The sequence below is a fragment of the Pantherophis guttatus genome, chromosome 3, assembly GCF_059756535.1.
Source record: "Pantherophis guttatus breed Tessera chromosome 3, ASM5975653v1, whole genome shotgun sequence".
NCBI classification, from domain to species: Eukaryota; Metazoa; Chordata; class Lepidosauria; order Squamata; family Colubridae; genus Pantherophis; species Pantherophis guttatus.
The window spans coordinates 192,198,396-192,211,614 of NC_142065.1; the positions used below are offsets into that span (position 1 = coordinate 192,198,396).

The 13,219-nt window shown below is 34.8% G+C and overlaps 1 protein-coding gene and 1 long non-coding RNA gene across 4 annotated transcripts in view; one reads left to right on the forward strand and one right to left on the reverse strand.

The window, feature by feature from the left end:
• Positions 1–13,219, forward strand: part of OXR1 (oxidation resistance 1) — a 225,029-nt gene that overhangs the window by 42,907 nt on the left and 168,903 nt on the right. The gene's annotated exons all lie outside the window — the stretch shown is intronic.
• Positions 1–13,219, reverse strand: part of LOC117668345 (uncharacterized) — a 128,612-nt gene that overhangs the window by 313 nt on the left and 115,080 nt on the right. The window contains exon 3 of the long non-coding RNA XR_015733429.1: positions 5,084–5,367. This is a non-coding gene — a long non-coding RNA (uncharacterized LOC117668345). The remainder of the gene's footprint in view (positions 1–5,083; positions 5,368–13,219) is intronic.

A 13,219-nucleotide genomic window follows, 5' to 3' on the forward strand; every position in this document is an offset into this window, starting at 1 on the left:
GAGTTTATCTGGCTATGGCCCCAGAAAAAGGTTTATGTTGATTCCTTATCCTGAATACTTGAGAACTTCTATTAGGAAGTGAGTACATAACAATACATTATACAGTATATCCTTTTACTTTGATTTTGAAGACACACAATAGTCAATTAATGGAGTGGAGCTGAATTGATCCTGTTGTGCCATATTTTTATTATACAGTATAATGTTGGATAAAGGAGATCAGGATTATTTTATTTATTTATTTATTATTTATTAGTCCAACTTATATGCCGCCCTTCTCCGTAGACTCAGGACAGTTTACAATGCATTATAGCAATAGCCTGCATACTTTTTTGTATATACCTGCTTATTAGGGCTTTCGCCCCCCCCCCCCCAAGTGGTGGTGTTCTATACAAAGTTGGCTCATTGCCCCACAATCCGGGTCCTCAATTTACCTACCTCGAAAGGATGGAAGGCTGAGTCAACCTTGAGCCTGGTGAGATTCGAACTTGCACTAATTGCAGGCAGCTGGCAGCTAAGTGCTAGCACTTAACGGCACTTTAGTCCGCTGCATCAGCGAGGCTCTTTTTTAGCTACTTCATTTATTATGTTCACTTTGGTATTGCTAATTATAATATAGAGGCAGTTCCTAGCTGTTTCCCACTGTAGTTTCCTCTCTAATGTTTATATCATGGCTTTGTTGTGTTGACCAGCAATTATTCAGGAATATCAACGGAGCATTTATTTATTTGTAGATGGCAATTGAGAATGGGGTGGCTTACCACTAGAGGGTGACTCTGACAGCTGCAGTAATTTTGAGAACCTCTCTGAATTGACTCTGTAATATTGTAGCATAATTGATCAGATCAAAATATTCAATGAACTTTTTTGCCTGTGTTACTTCTTGATCTTTGGGATGTCTGTTCTACCTTTCTCATCTGCTTAGGACATGCTATGTCATGTTTACCATTTCTGGCTTGATATTTTGCAAGATCATTACATAAAGATATTTGCATTTCCAAAATGTGTAAATATTTATTTCCATGACATAATTCAAAATATGATTGAATTTTGGAAGTTCTACTAATCACTTTCAAATATTTTGGAGATTGTTATTTTTTCTATTCCAAACCTCATCAACAGCATTTTCTAACATTTTATTCCTTTTTTCTATCTCATAATTGAATTGCAATAAACAAACACACTTCAAAAAAAACCCCAAACATTTGAAATAGAGATGGTATCTCCAGTCAGGAACCTAGTTCCTTTCTCTGCATGGAATGGAACTGAATTCCTTTGGCTGGCAATCTCTAAGCTATCTCCAACAGACAAAGGAAGCCCAAATCCAAGCAATGGAGCATTGAGGCCACACTTAAAACAAGGAATGGGAGTGGGAAAGGTCCTAAGAGACCTAGCACAGGTTGTGTGGGAATGTTTTTTCTCTCAGTGGCAGAACATCTTGCTGGATAAGAATGCATGGATCAGTTCCTCAGAATTCTTCTCCAGAGCAAGGAGTGGACCAAGATTGCCCACAAGTGCTCCATATAACGATTCCTTGTGAGAGCATAAGATATGGGCTCTGATAGGTTTATATCTCTGGGAATTGGGTTAAGGTCATTACTCCTAAATTGCAATTTGGTGTATTTAAAAGCAGACTGGGTTAGCATACTTCCTTTCTTAACCACTTTAAGAAATTGCTAGTTAATGACCTTTTGGATGTTAAGAACATTCAGAAGGGCAAGTTTTAGGATAGCTGGGGAAGTATTATTGACTAGAAAAGAAAAGATGATAAGACAGGACTATGAAAATTGAAGAGAAGGAACTAGAAAGAACTAAATATTATAATTAAAGCAGACGAGACTCTTTAAAACAATGCTTCTTTTAAAGCTTTAATTAAATATTGTCCAGATTTGAGGGAGATTTCATTCAGATTTCATTGTTCAATAGAGCAATGAACAAAGGACAAAACTCTTAATGGATGGAATTGTCTCCAGATCTTTGCAATTATGAGTATAAACATCATTCTCTTTTGTGTTGTGTTTATATATGTATATGTATATTATACATTAATTTAAGTATGTTATATGTAAGTTTTTTGATAATGAGGCTATATGAAAATACAATGAAATAGGGCTAATGTTACTATTGTCTATCTGTTTAGGCCAAGAGAATGTTTTGTTTCCTTATTTAATAAAGTATATTTTAAGCAGATCACACTAGTAACCTGCCATTTATTTTAATAAAACTAACAGAGTTCATATAATTGTAGCATCACTTATTTCAAGCAATACATCACAGAAAATCTGTTGCCATAAAAACAGCAGCAGAATGGGCAGAATTTGTCCCAGGTTCACGATAATCAGATTTTCGAAGCCCAATTCCACCAAATTAGATGTGAGGATACAAAAGTCAGTGTCTAGATTTTGAAAATCTCTTTCCTTTGTCTTTCTTGTATTTAAAAAAGAATTATTACAAGTTTAAACAGATGTTAGTAGACATTCTATGTCTGACATTTTTAAAGCAGAACTAAAAAAAAGCTGCTCTTACACCCTGTAATAATTGTTTTCTGTGAAAAGCATTCTTGTGATAGACAGTTGCAAAGTAGCCAGATTTTGTGTGTTTCTAATATTGCATAAATAAGGGAGAAATAAATAGGGGCAGCTTTTCAGATTTTAGCAATAGTGAGCCAATCACATAAAATATTCAAGGCATTGGAAACTGTGTCAGCAGCATGATATCTCACTGTTTTTTACTAGAAAAAAATAAAGCATGCTAGTAGCAATTCTGAGAATCTCAACAAATCTATTCTTGATGCAAATAATATCTGGAAAATTAAAACTGGGAAACTGACAATGGTTGCTTATAAACAATTTAAATAAACAATTTAATTTATTAAAGCAGTTTTTAAAATATCATAGTTTCCTAGGAGTAGAGCTTGGAACAAAGCTTTTGTGTAAACACATCCATAAAGTTTTCTAGGCAACATTGCAGAAATGATTTGTCATTGCCTTCTCTCCTGCCACTGATTTATCTTGCAGGCTTAAATTTTTGTGGTCTGCATCGAAGTCTGATCCTGCTTAGTCCATGTAAAGTTAGCCAGGTTTTGCCAAAGAAACTTGATGCTGTCTTTTAAGTATTTGACATTTTCACCTTGAAGTTGTTTTCAGATAATTTAAAAGGATACACTGTAATGTTAACTACCTTTAGAACTCTGTACTTTCCAGTGTTCTCAATACAAACTCCCTTATGAAAATGAAATATTGTGTACATTTTGTAATCACAATATAGTTAAATAGAAAATTAGTATTTTCCTTACATATTAAATTATCTGATGCAATGAGATAGTATATAGAAATAAAAGAATCTACTCATGAATTTATGATTAAAATTTTGTTTAAATATTATTAATATTAAATATAATTAATATAATACATAATTATATGACATTAATATTTTATGTAAAGGATATCACTGAGATTAATTATTGTAGAGATATAACAATATTTTAATTTCTTTTCTATTAATGTTGTATAACACATGTTATAGAAATATGTCTATTGGACCCTTTTATAAATCCTGCTTGAAATGCTGCTTGTATTAGAGATTTATTAATTTTATGGCAATTATTTACAAATGTTGCCTTCTTATGACATTAAAATATTCTAAATTTCAACATTTGATTTTGTTTTCACTTACCATTTTGTTTGAATTTTTGAGTAGGAGTCTCAAGTACAGTTTCATATGCATTTTGTGTCTGGTTTTAATATCTCTTTCCATTAAAGTTTTAATTATACACACAGCATGTAGAAAAACAATCATCTTCCAACTCTGCTCCAGATATACCAAACAATTGTTTCTTGATAATGCCCAGTTGAATTCCACTGACAGAAATCTTTTTATAAAAATGTCACGATCATGTTGTTTGTAAACACTGCTCTTCTGCTAAGGTTTAAACATTGGGAAGTGGGAGAATAATTAATAGAGAAAAAATAAATAAATGTTGCTCTGCTTCTCAGTTGCCAGTTCCTTTAAGAATGTAGGCTAATTTGTTCTCTATCAACTTCCGTTTGCAAACAGCATTTAGTGGTTGTATCCTTATTATAATGACTTACATAAGTGTGCTAGTGAGAAGATATTTAATTAGTCAGTAAAATAAAGATTACTGTCTCCTACAGATGGTTCAGACTAGATTGTATGGCAAAATTGGCTTTTGAAAAGAACCTTTAAACCATGAACAAATAGTTGTTTGTGAAATGCACTGAACACCGAAGAGATAACTGTAGCAGTTATTCAGTTCCATAGTAACTGAAATAATTAGTTTATTAGATTCTTCAGGATTCTGTTAGAAAAATTTATAAGAATATTATTAAAGAGTTAAGTCCTGCTTCTCCACTAATATCACTGAAATGATATCAAATGCCTATATACAGTTAACATGAGAAAATTCTTCCTGCATTCAGTAGTAGGAGTAATAATAGCAGTACTAGTACTTTTTTACAATCATTGACCAGCTCATTCATGCATGTTGACTTCTATATGAGCTGGAATCCTGCCATATAGAGGCCCTAACTTAAATTGAAGCCAAGGTATATATAATCAGGTACAAATATTTTTTTTCTTCTGCAGACAATCAGCTGAATATTTTATTTCATTTAATTGATTATTATCTCACCTTTCTATTCTGGTGAGTAATGTTTGGCATGATAATATGATGAGTTCTTTGGCTTTTTAAATGCTTGATATATTATACAATATTCTACATATTCATTGTCGGTGGTCTTCCCCTCCCTTTTTTTTAAAAAAATATAAGAATAGTGTTTTAGATGTTTAGTGATTAATTGAGTCTTTGTAGAAAACACTGTGTCACCTTCCTGATATTTTGGTGCTGTCCTTGGTACTGAATTTCATTTTTCATTCTTTGCTTGGAATATAAGAAAGAGAGAAGATAATTTTGGAAGACTTAGATTTGAATCCAGACACCACCAATTAGAAGAATGTCCAGGGAAGATTGTGTTATAAAACTGCTTTTTTAATAATTCTTCTATTCTTCTACAAGTGGAAATGAAGGGAAACTTTTTTGTTCAAAAATATAAGTTTTGCTCACCTCGATGACACACGCTGTCTTCTTATGGTTTCTTCCATTGCGGCCGCCCCAGCTTCTTAGCAACTTCTAGGGTCACTTTCTCTGCCACTCAGTTTGAGGAGCTTCTCCTGACCAACCAGGGAGTTTGTAATCCCCCCGTGTTGGTCAGTCCATGCTTCTCTTGTTTGTTGTCCCTACAGGACAACTTAGGTCACTTAAGACCACTGGGCAGCAGAGATATCGACGGCTCTTTAGGAACTTCCAAAGAGTCCTCCGTACCGCTGTGACACTGGCCACGCCTCTCCCTGAGGAAACAGATTTAAATGTGACTTGTTCGCTGCCTATTATACTTATGATTTATATCAGTATATCTACCACTAATCATTAAAACAGTATGTAGGCATGCACAAATACAAAATGAATTTATAATGTAAAATGACAAAGGAAAATGGAAGGGAGGAAAACAAATGCTAGTGATAAATTATGCAATAATTCTGGGCTGCCATGCTATGCTCACTTAGCTTGGCAAAAGCCCCACTGAACTTAGAAGCCTTAGAAGATATGTGTAGGATTAGATGTTACTTTTACAGACTTACAATTGGTTGCAATTTCAGTATAGCTTAGTATTACTTAGTACTAAAAATCAAGAAGCCCAATCAAAGCGTGTGACTACAAGTAGAAAACCAAATTAATGACAGAAGGCACAGTGATCAGCCTTAGAATAAGAGATTCTAGAATAAGAGAACAAGAGAATGAAGTGGTGAACAGTATTTACATTTTAGGATTATCTATTAAAAGTAAAGAAACCAGAAGGTCCTTATATCCTTTTCCGTGAATTTGTTTCTTTTTTAGCTATCAAACAACCACAAGCTATCATCACATTTTTCCAATAATGAATTGTTTGTCTTTATCTTAGCTTTATGAATATATGTCCCAAGATTTTCAATCAATTCAGCAATAATAGATGGAAGTTTAGGGATTTAGCACATCTGGAAAGGTTTTTTTAAAAAAACAAAACATTCTGCACTATGTGAACGCAGTTTCATTTCTCCTGAACATATAAAAAACTTTCCTGAATGTTAACATGATGAGTAGCAAAGTCTCTTGTTTCTGATAGATAGAATGATATGTCATGCAGAAAGGCATAGGGTGAAGAAAAACGGAATAAAGTCTGCTGGATATCACCAAATAAAAATGAAAGAAAAATATATTTTACCAAAGGAATTGGCACTCTTTTGATGCCTGAAGACTGTATTGAAGTTTCTGTGTACGCTAAGTGTTCTTAGGGGCAGGACAATGATGTAAAATGGTCATGCCTGCTTTTCTCTTTGTATTGGCTTAAAAACCCTGTTAAGCCTATTGTAATACTTGCCTGACCACTGTCATGTATTCCATGTGGTTTCTAGCCACAGATGTTGAGAAATTATGGTAGCAGTTTTCAGCAATAGTGGTCAAAGGAGCCTCTGGGCTTTGGGGATCAAAGGACTTTTGAATGGCTGTTTTGGTATTGGGATATCCAGCTATGTTTTCAGATACTATCTGCAGTTCTACACTGTGACCTGATCCTGTTAGGGACTGAATGGTGACAGCACAATACCTTGTGAGAAAACCATTGTGTCAGAGAGGTAACAAGATCAGTCCTGATACTCTCACACATGGGAAATATCTGTTACATTTAGCTAAATTTACATTCGTCCTACAGAAATTTGTGTCTAATCTGCCTATTCGTCTTGATTATAAAGAAGGTGAAATCCTATAATGATGACTAATCTATCATGTTTTCTATTATATTAAAACTTTTAGATTTATTCTGAAAAAAATGATGGATGGATATGATTGATGTTGACAAGGAGAATCAGTTATTTGGGTTAGGTTGTAAGCACAAAATAATTTTTAACCTTGAGTACTTGTTCTTATTATCGCTTTAAAGAATAGAGACTAGGAATAATATAATAGTAGAAACCCAATAACAGTCCCATACAATAGCAATTTATTGTTGCAGTGTTTACAGTAAGGCAGCAATTCACATCAAATATAAACTAACAATCCTTTCTTTCTCTCTTTCCCTTTTGTTATAACCAGACAAAATCAAACAGTTAAATCTATTACCGATCTCTGATTATAAAATAATTTGAAATGGGGGAAGGGGAAATATTTGAATTTTTTTTTCTTTTTTGTAAAACCTTTCAATAAAAAAAATATATAAATTTGAAACTTTGTAGAAATATGATTAAACCAGTTGTCTTTGGCTAGATATTTGGGATAGCCTGGGGGTTTACTCACTGATGTCTTGAAACAAGCATCTTATAGGAAATCTTTGAAACCTCATAAATTAATAGTTGAAGTATTATAGTAAAATTATTTAAGGTCATCAGGAAAGTGGAAATCTTGATACAGCATGGAACATAGACAACCTGTATTAAGAAATGCTGCCTAGCAGTTAAAGTTCTGTACTTGGCAATGATAAACCTGAGTTCAAATCTCTACACAGGCGTAAGATTTTCTGGTTGAACTTGGACAAATTATTATTTTTCAATATAGATTTTTCAATCAAGATTGATTGTGAGAATGAAGTTGCATTATCAATGCATGCCATTCAAAAATTGTAACATTTATAGAGGAACCCAGAAGCATGGCAATGATTGTATACTTCCTTTAAGGGAAGGGGCATAATATGCCTCTAGTATGCTCATCTTGAGCTTTAAATAAAAAATGACATTGATCCTCAAAATCTGCTTATGCGGCATTCATAATGTTCACAGCAAAGAAATAATTACTGCGGGTATATTCAGCAAATTCTGTTTATCTGCTTCCATAAATTTATGTGGCTAAGCATTTTTTAAAACTACCATGAAACTAAGGCAATTAAAATATAAATATTCATGGAAAAGAATAACTAGTCCTATGCTTCTTATACCAATGCTGCTAGACAGTCTTCTTATAAGTCTTCTTATTCTAATAATAAATATAGCAATCTTCCTGGTGCAGAACACAAGTTATTTATGGCCAGAACTTTTAAAAAAATTCATAAGAAGATAGCAATGCTTACATTGTGTTAGCTAGACAGCTTTTCAATAAAACGACATTTTAAGATATGTACTACCTTTCTTTTGTGAACCTTGATGAGTAAAAGGTTCTCTCCTAAAATGAGCAGATTCGTAGTTCCAGACATGTGTATTGACAGAAATGCCATCAGAAAATAGAGACATATTGTTCTGTACTTAATAAGATAGATTGGCTTCCTTATCCTGAAGCATTTTCTAGCTGGGTTTCAATGAATTTATCCATGCTTTCAACTTACTGTAAGCATCTTTCACTTAGCATTTAAAGAGCCTTCTCCAACGTGGCAGTTCCCAACTCCCATAAAAATTAATTTTTGGAAATTTCCTATTTATAGGAAATGCCTAGGTATAATTAAAAAGATGCCAGAAAAATATTTAATGTTTGATTTTTGTAAAATATTGGTTAAAGGCAGTATATTCTTAGCAGACAGTTAATAACTGAATAGAAAGTACTGAAATAACAATACCCTAATGAATGCATATGTCTCTTCCTTCTTAGTAACCTAAAGCATCAATAAAAATTACAGATAGATGCTCTGAGTTGAAAATAACCTCAGAGAAATTTCAAAATTATGCAATAGGTTTCCCACTGGCAGAGATTACATATATTTTACAATAATAGAGTATCATTTGTTTTTATTTAGAAACTTTTAAATATTGTTTATGTTTTGATGGATGTGCAATTTGCAACCCCTATTTTGTTGTTTTCCTTGCTTTTCATTTTTTCCATTTTTGTATTGGGTGATCTTATATAAATATTATGTGAATAAAGAATAGAAAATGTTCAGGATTCATAGACTGGGGATAAACATCTTGAGATAAAATTACTAGGAGCAAACCCAAAAATATTTCTCCTGTAAAATCACTGGAAGCTACTTCACATCAGAATGAGTTAGCTGAATCACAGATTTGACAATTTTCTATTGTCAGCTAGTCTTACCATACATTTTTTTTTTTGCTCTCTAAATGGGTATTATTACCAAAAATTGTCCTAACTTTTAAGGATTCTAATTAACAGGTACTGAGGTTCAGCTTAATTATTGAATTGTCTGTGGCACGAATCTGTTGAAATGACATAATCACAAAGACTTCAGTACTTTGAGAAAATATGAATATTGCATGAGACATAACCTACAGAAGACTTCAAAAATTGTGAATGAAGTTTGATGGAATTTTGTTTTGAATGGAAAAGTCAGCTCTGCTAGAAATATGAAATTTTTATGATCATGTGTGTAGGACTTATGGTTAGTATTAAAATATGCTGTATTTGTATTAAAAACAAGGAGCCTGGTGGCGCAGCAGACTAAACTGCTGCTGTTAAAGTAGCACTTAGCTGCCAGCTGCCTGCAATTACTGCGAGTTCAATTCTCACCAGGCTCAAGGTTGGGGGGGGGGGCAAAAAGCCCTACTAAGCAGGTATATACAAAAGTATGAAGGCTATTGCTTAATGCATTGTAAGCCGTCCTGAGTCTCCGGAGAAGGGCGGCATATAAATCGAACTAATAAATGAATGAATGAATGAATGAATGAATGAATGAATGAATGAATAAATAAATAAATAAATAACATGGTATAAAACATATTTGGTATGAAAAACATGGTATATAAAGGTAGGATTCAAAAATGTATGTGTAAAGGAATTTCAGGCACTCAAAATCAATACATATTTCCTTTCAGTTAAAGAACACTTTTCAACCCAAAGGTGCTTTTTCAAAAGACAACTAGACTTTGTTTTTCCTTGAAGACGTTTCACTTCTCACACAAGAAGCTTCTTCAGTTCTTAATCGAAAAAACAAAGCCCAGTTGCCTTTTGAAAAAGCATTTTTGGGACAACCATGATCTGGATGACTGAGAATCTCCAAAGGCATGAACACTTTTCAAAAACATTATTCTTATGACCAATAATTGGAGGGAAACTTAGAATAATTCATAGGGTTGATCAAGGATTGGCTTATAGGCACAGGCAAGGGAAGATCTTGCTGATCACTGATCAACAAGTTGCAAACCAAGGCTAGGACTATCATTACATAGGTCAATAGATGTGTAAGGTGGAGTGGAAATTCTATGTCCTTCCAGGACTTCCACTTGTGAAGTGATGAGATCAGCAACATTGAAAGGGCAAGAGACCTCTTGTTCCACAATTCCTTAATTCCTCTTGGTCCGAGTGGGTGCATTTTCCCCTTCCGTTTTTCACTAGCAAGAAGCCAACATAATTTCCCCTCTAGGCTTCCTTTCTCTGTGCTGCCAGATTCTCTGAAAATCAGAAAAAGTTTGATATGTATATACAGCAGGAAGTATAGCAGCTAATTTAAAGAGACAGCACTGTCAGATAAATATGCTCATTTCCCCTTTTAAAAACAAATAATATCCTCTTGGCATACAAAGTAGATATGTAGATATGAGACTTATCATTGGATATTTAGCTAGGCAATAGTGCCTGTCCTTTCTCACTGTGGCCCTCAGTGATGCCTGCCCTTGACCTGCTGTTTTCAACTTTGAAGATATCAAACATACTTCAGGCTCACCAGAAGGTAGGAGAAATTACCTCCCAGATTGTATTCCCTGTACTGATATAAGAGCACAGTAGGCTTCTTGCAACGTGTTAACTATCACAGACTGAGAAGGATAGATGTACAGGTTTAAAGGCCTGTGACAAATTCATTAGTGTGTACAAGTTTGTCATGCACTGAACTGAAGATATATCTTCTGATAAAGAAGGAGACTGTAGTAAGGCCTTATAATCTTGGCAAAGTGATATCACACTACTCCCTTCCTGGTTCTAATTTGATAATTGAGTAGTTGAATTGGAGATCAGCCATGCCTAGAAGAATGCTACTTTTCTATGAAGAAGATCGAGCAGGCCTGTCAAATTGGCTGTTGTGATCTGCCGGCAGCCTGTGGAGCTGGCAGCAGAGTCGGACAGTGAGGAGGTTGGGGAAGAACATGAGCCAGTCCTGGAGTCTGGAGAAGGCTCGGATGAGAGCTCTGTGTCAGAGGCAGAGAGGGGGCCAGGGCCATCTGGGAGTTATGTCCTGCCTCCAGAGCCTCCAGAGTCGGACATCAGTGAGGCAGAGGAACAGGGGGAACCTGTTCCCAGTGTGTGCATGTGTAGAGCTGCCAGAAGGCAAGAACAGTTAAGACGAAAAGGATGACTTGGGAGTAGGGCTTGGAGATTATTGGCCCCCTCCCATAAAACATAAAGGAGGAGCATGTGAGCCCTTGTAGGAAGCAACTTTGTTCATTCTGGTCAGTTTAAATTTTGAAACTCCATTTTGACTCTGTGCTCCTTGTGACCTTGCAAAGCTAATTGCCAATTAAGTCTTTGGCAGCATGTCAAAGGAGATAAAGGTGGGTACTTATCAGCCTTATCCTGAAGGACTATGGCAGACTTCTGTTGGACTCTTTACAAACTATTTGTGACTCATTACAGGCTGTGAATGAACAGAATTCACAGCTGTTGAAATAGAAAGAGGGATTTTGGGACTAATCGTGTGTTTTTTACTGACTCAGGAAGCCTAGGTTAGAACACTGGCGGCCCGTGGGCTGGATGCGTCACGCGCAGCCCATGCCCATCCCGGGTCTGCAAAGGCAAAAAAGTCAGGATACGTCAAGTGTCGTGACCGAGTTTGACACCTGTGAGGTAAAGGAATGCATCTGGCATGCACAAATGCAACAGTTTCATTGTGGACAATAGTACAATGATCCATTGTTCTCATGTAATTTACCTTGTTCAAAACTTACAGTATTATCTAGAGCAGCAATTTTAAGATGTGTGAACTTCAGCTTCCTTATGTCGATGAAGATTCTGACTCAGCCGGGTAGAGTTGTCTGGAAATTGAGTCACAACAATAACAACAACAAAAGGCCAATTGCCATGGCCCAACTTCCATTCAACTCCTGAAATTATTCAGCCAGCATAGTGAGTATTGAAGTTCATACATCTTAAAGGTTGGGAAACACTGGTCTAGAATGCTCCATTATGGCAAAATGATGATAACAATCACATTTTTAAAATCATTTCTGTAATAACTGGGTGATGTTGTGAACCTTCTTTCAGACACTAATGAAGGAATAGCTAGAGTGAGAAATTTCTGTATTTAGGATTCCATTTGTGTGCACACTGGTATTTAAATAACCATGCTGGATTTAAAGTTTTCTGGGAGGTCTTCTGAGAAATCTAAATCCTTGCTTAATTTTGATGAAAAATATACTGCCTTTTTCAATGAAGTTTAGCTTCTGGCAGAAGTTCTGTTTTTTTTAAAAAAAAATAAAATAAATTAGACAGTTTTTATAATGCTTGCAAATTAATTGACTGCATCTTGAGAAAGCCAGACCGTTCTATGAAAGGTTTGAGGTCCCAAATCAAGGTTTTCCAATTGACAATTGAACTTTGTAGCCACTCACATTCCATCTGAAGGCCTCCTGTTTCTTCTAAGTTTTATATCCTTTTCCTCTTTCTAGGTTGTTTTTATTTTTGCATTTCTGTCTGTAATTAATTGGGTTTATGGATCAGAATAGTAACCATAGTTGCTCTTATGTTGATGAGTATTGAATATCAATCAATTCAATCACTCCAGTTACCAACTGCATTTCTGTTTTTATAGATTGATAGAGCACATCTAAAAATCTGTTGATTATAACTTGGTTTTTTTGTCTTTTATATGTTCTATGCTATATACAAGGGCAATTACTCACTCTTCTTTAAAGCAGAAATAATATCGAAATAAGTTATTATTCTTAGTGAAAATTAACTTGATTTCTTCCGGAAATGTTTCAGGTAGAGCCACTGAACTATGGATTAGTATGATGGAGGCCATGACTTGAAAACCCAACAGGGAAAAAATGGAAAATGATTTAGAGCTAAAGTCAGATTTAGCAGTGTTTCAAAGTCCAGTAATTGGCAACAGTTACCTTGGCTCTACACAACACTTCTCTCTGTGACTAATCAGCGAAATGTATGAAAATTAATGCTTAAAAAACAGGAGACATCAAACACCTTTGAAACAGACGGGGAGGGGAAAAGAAAAGGGTAAATAAGAGGTTATATTTCAAATCAACTCATACTTTATATAAAATGAGTTCAGAATAATTATGA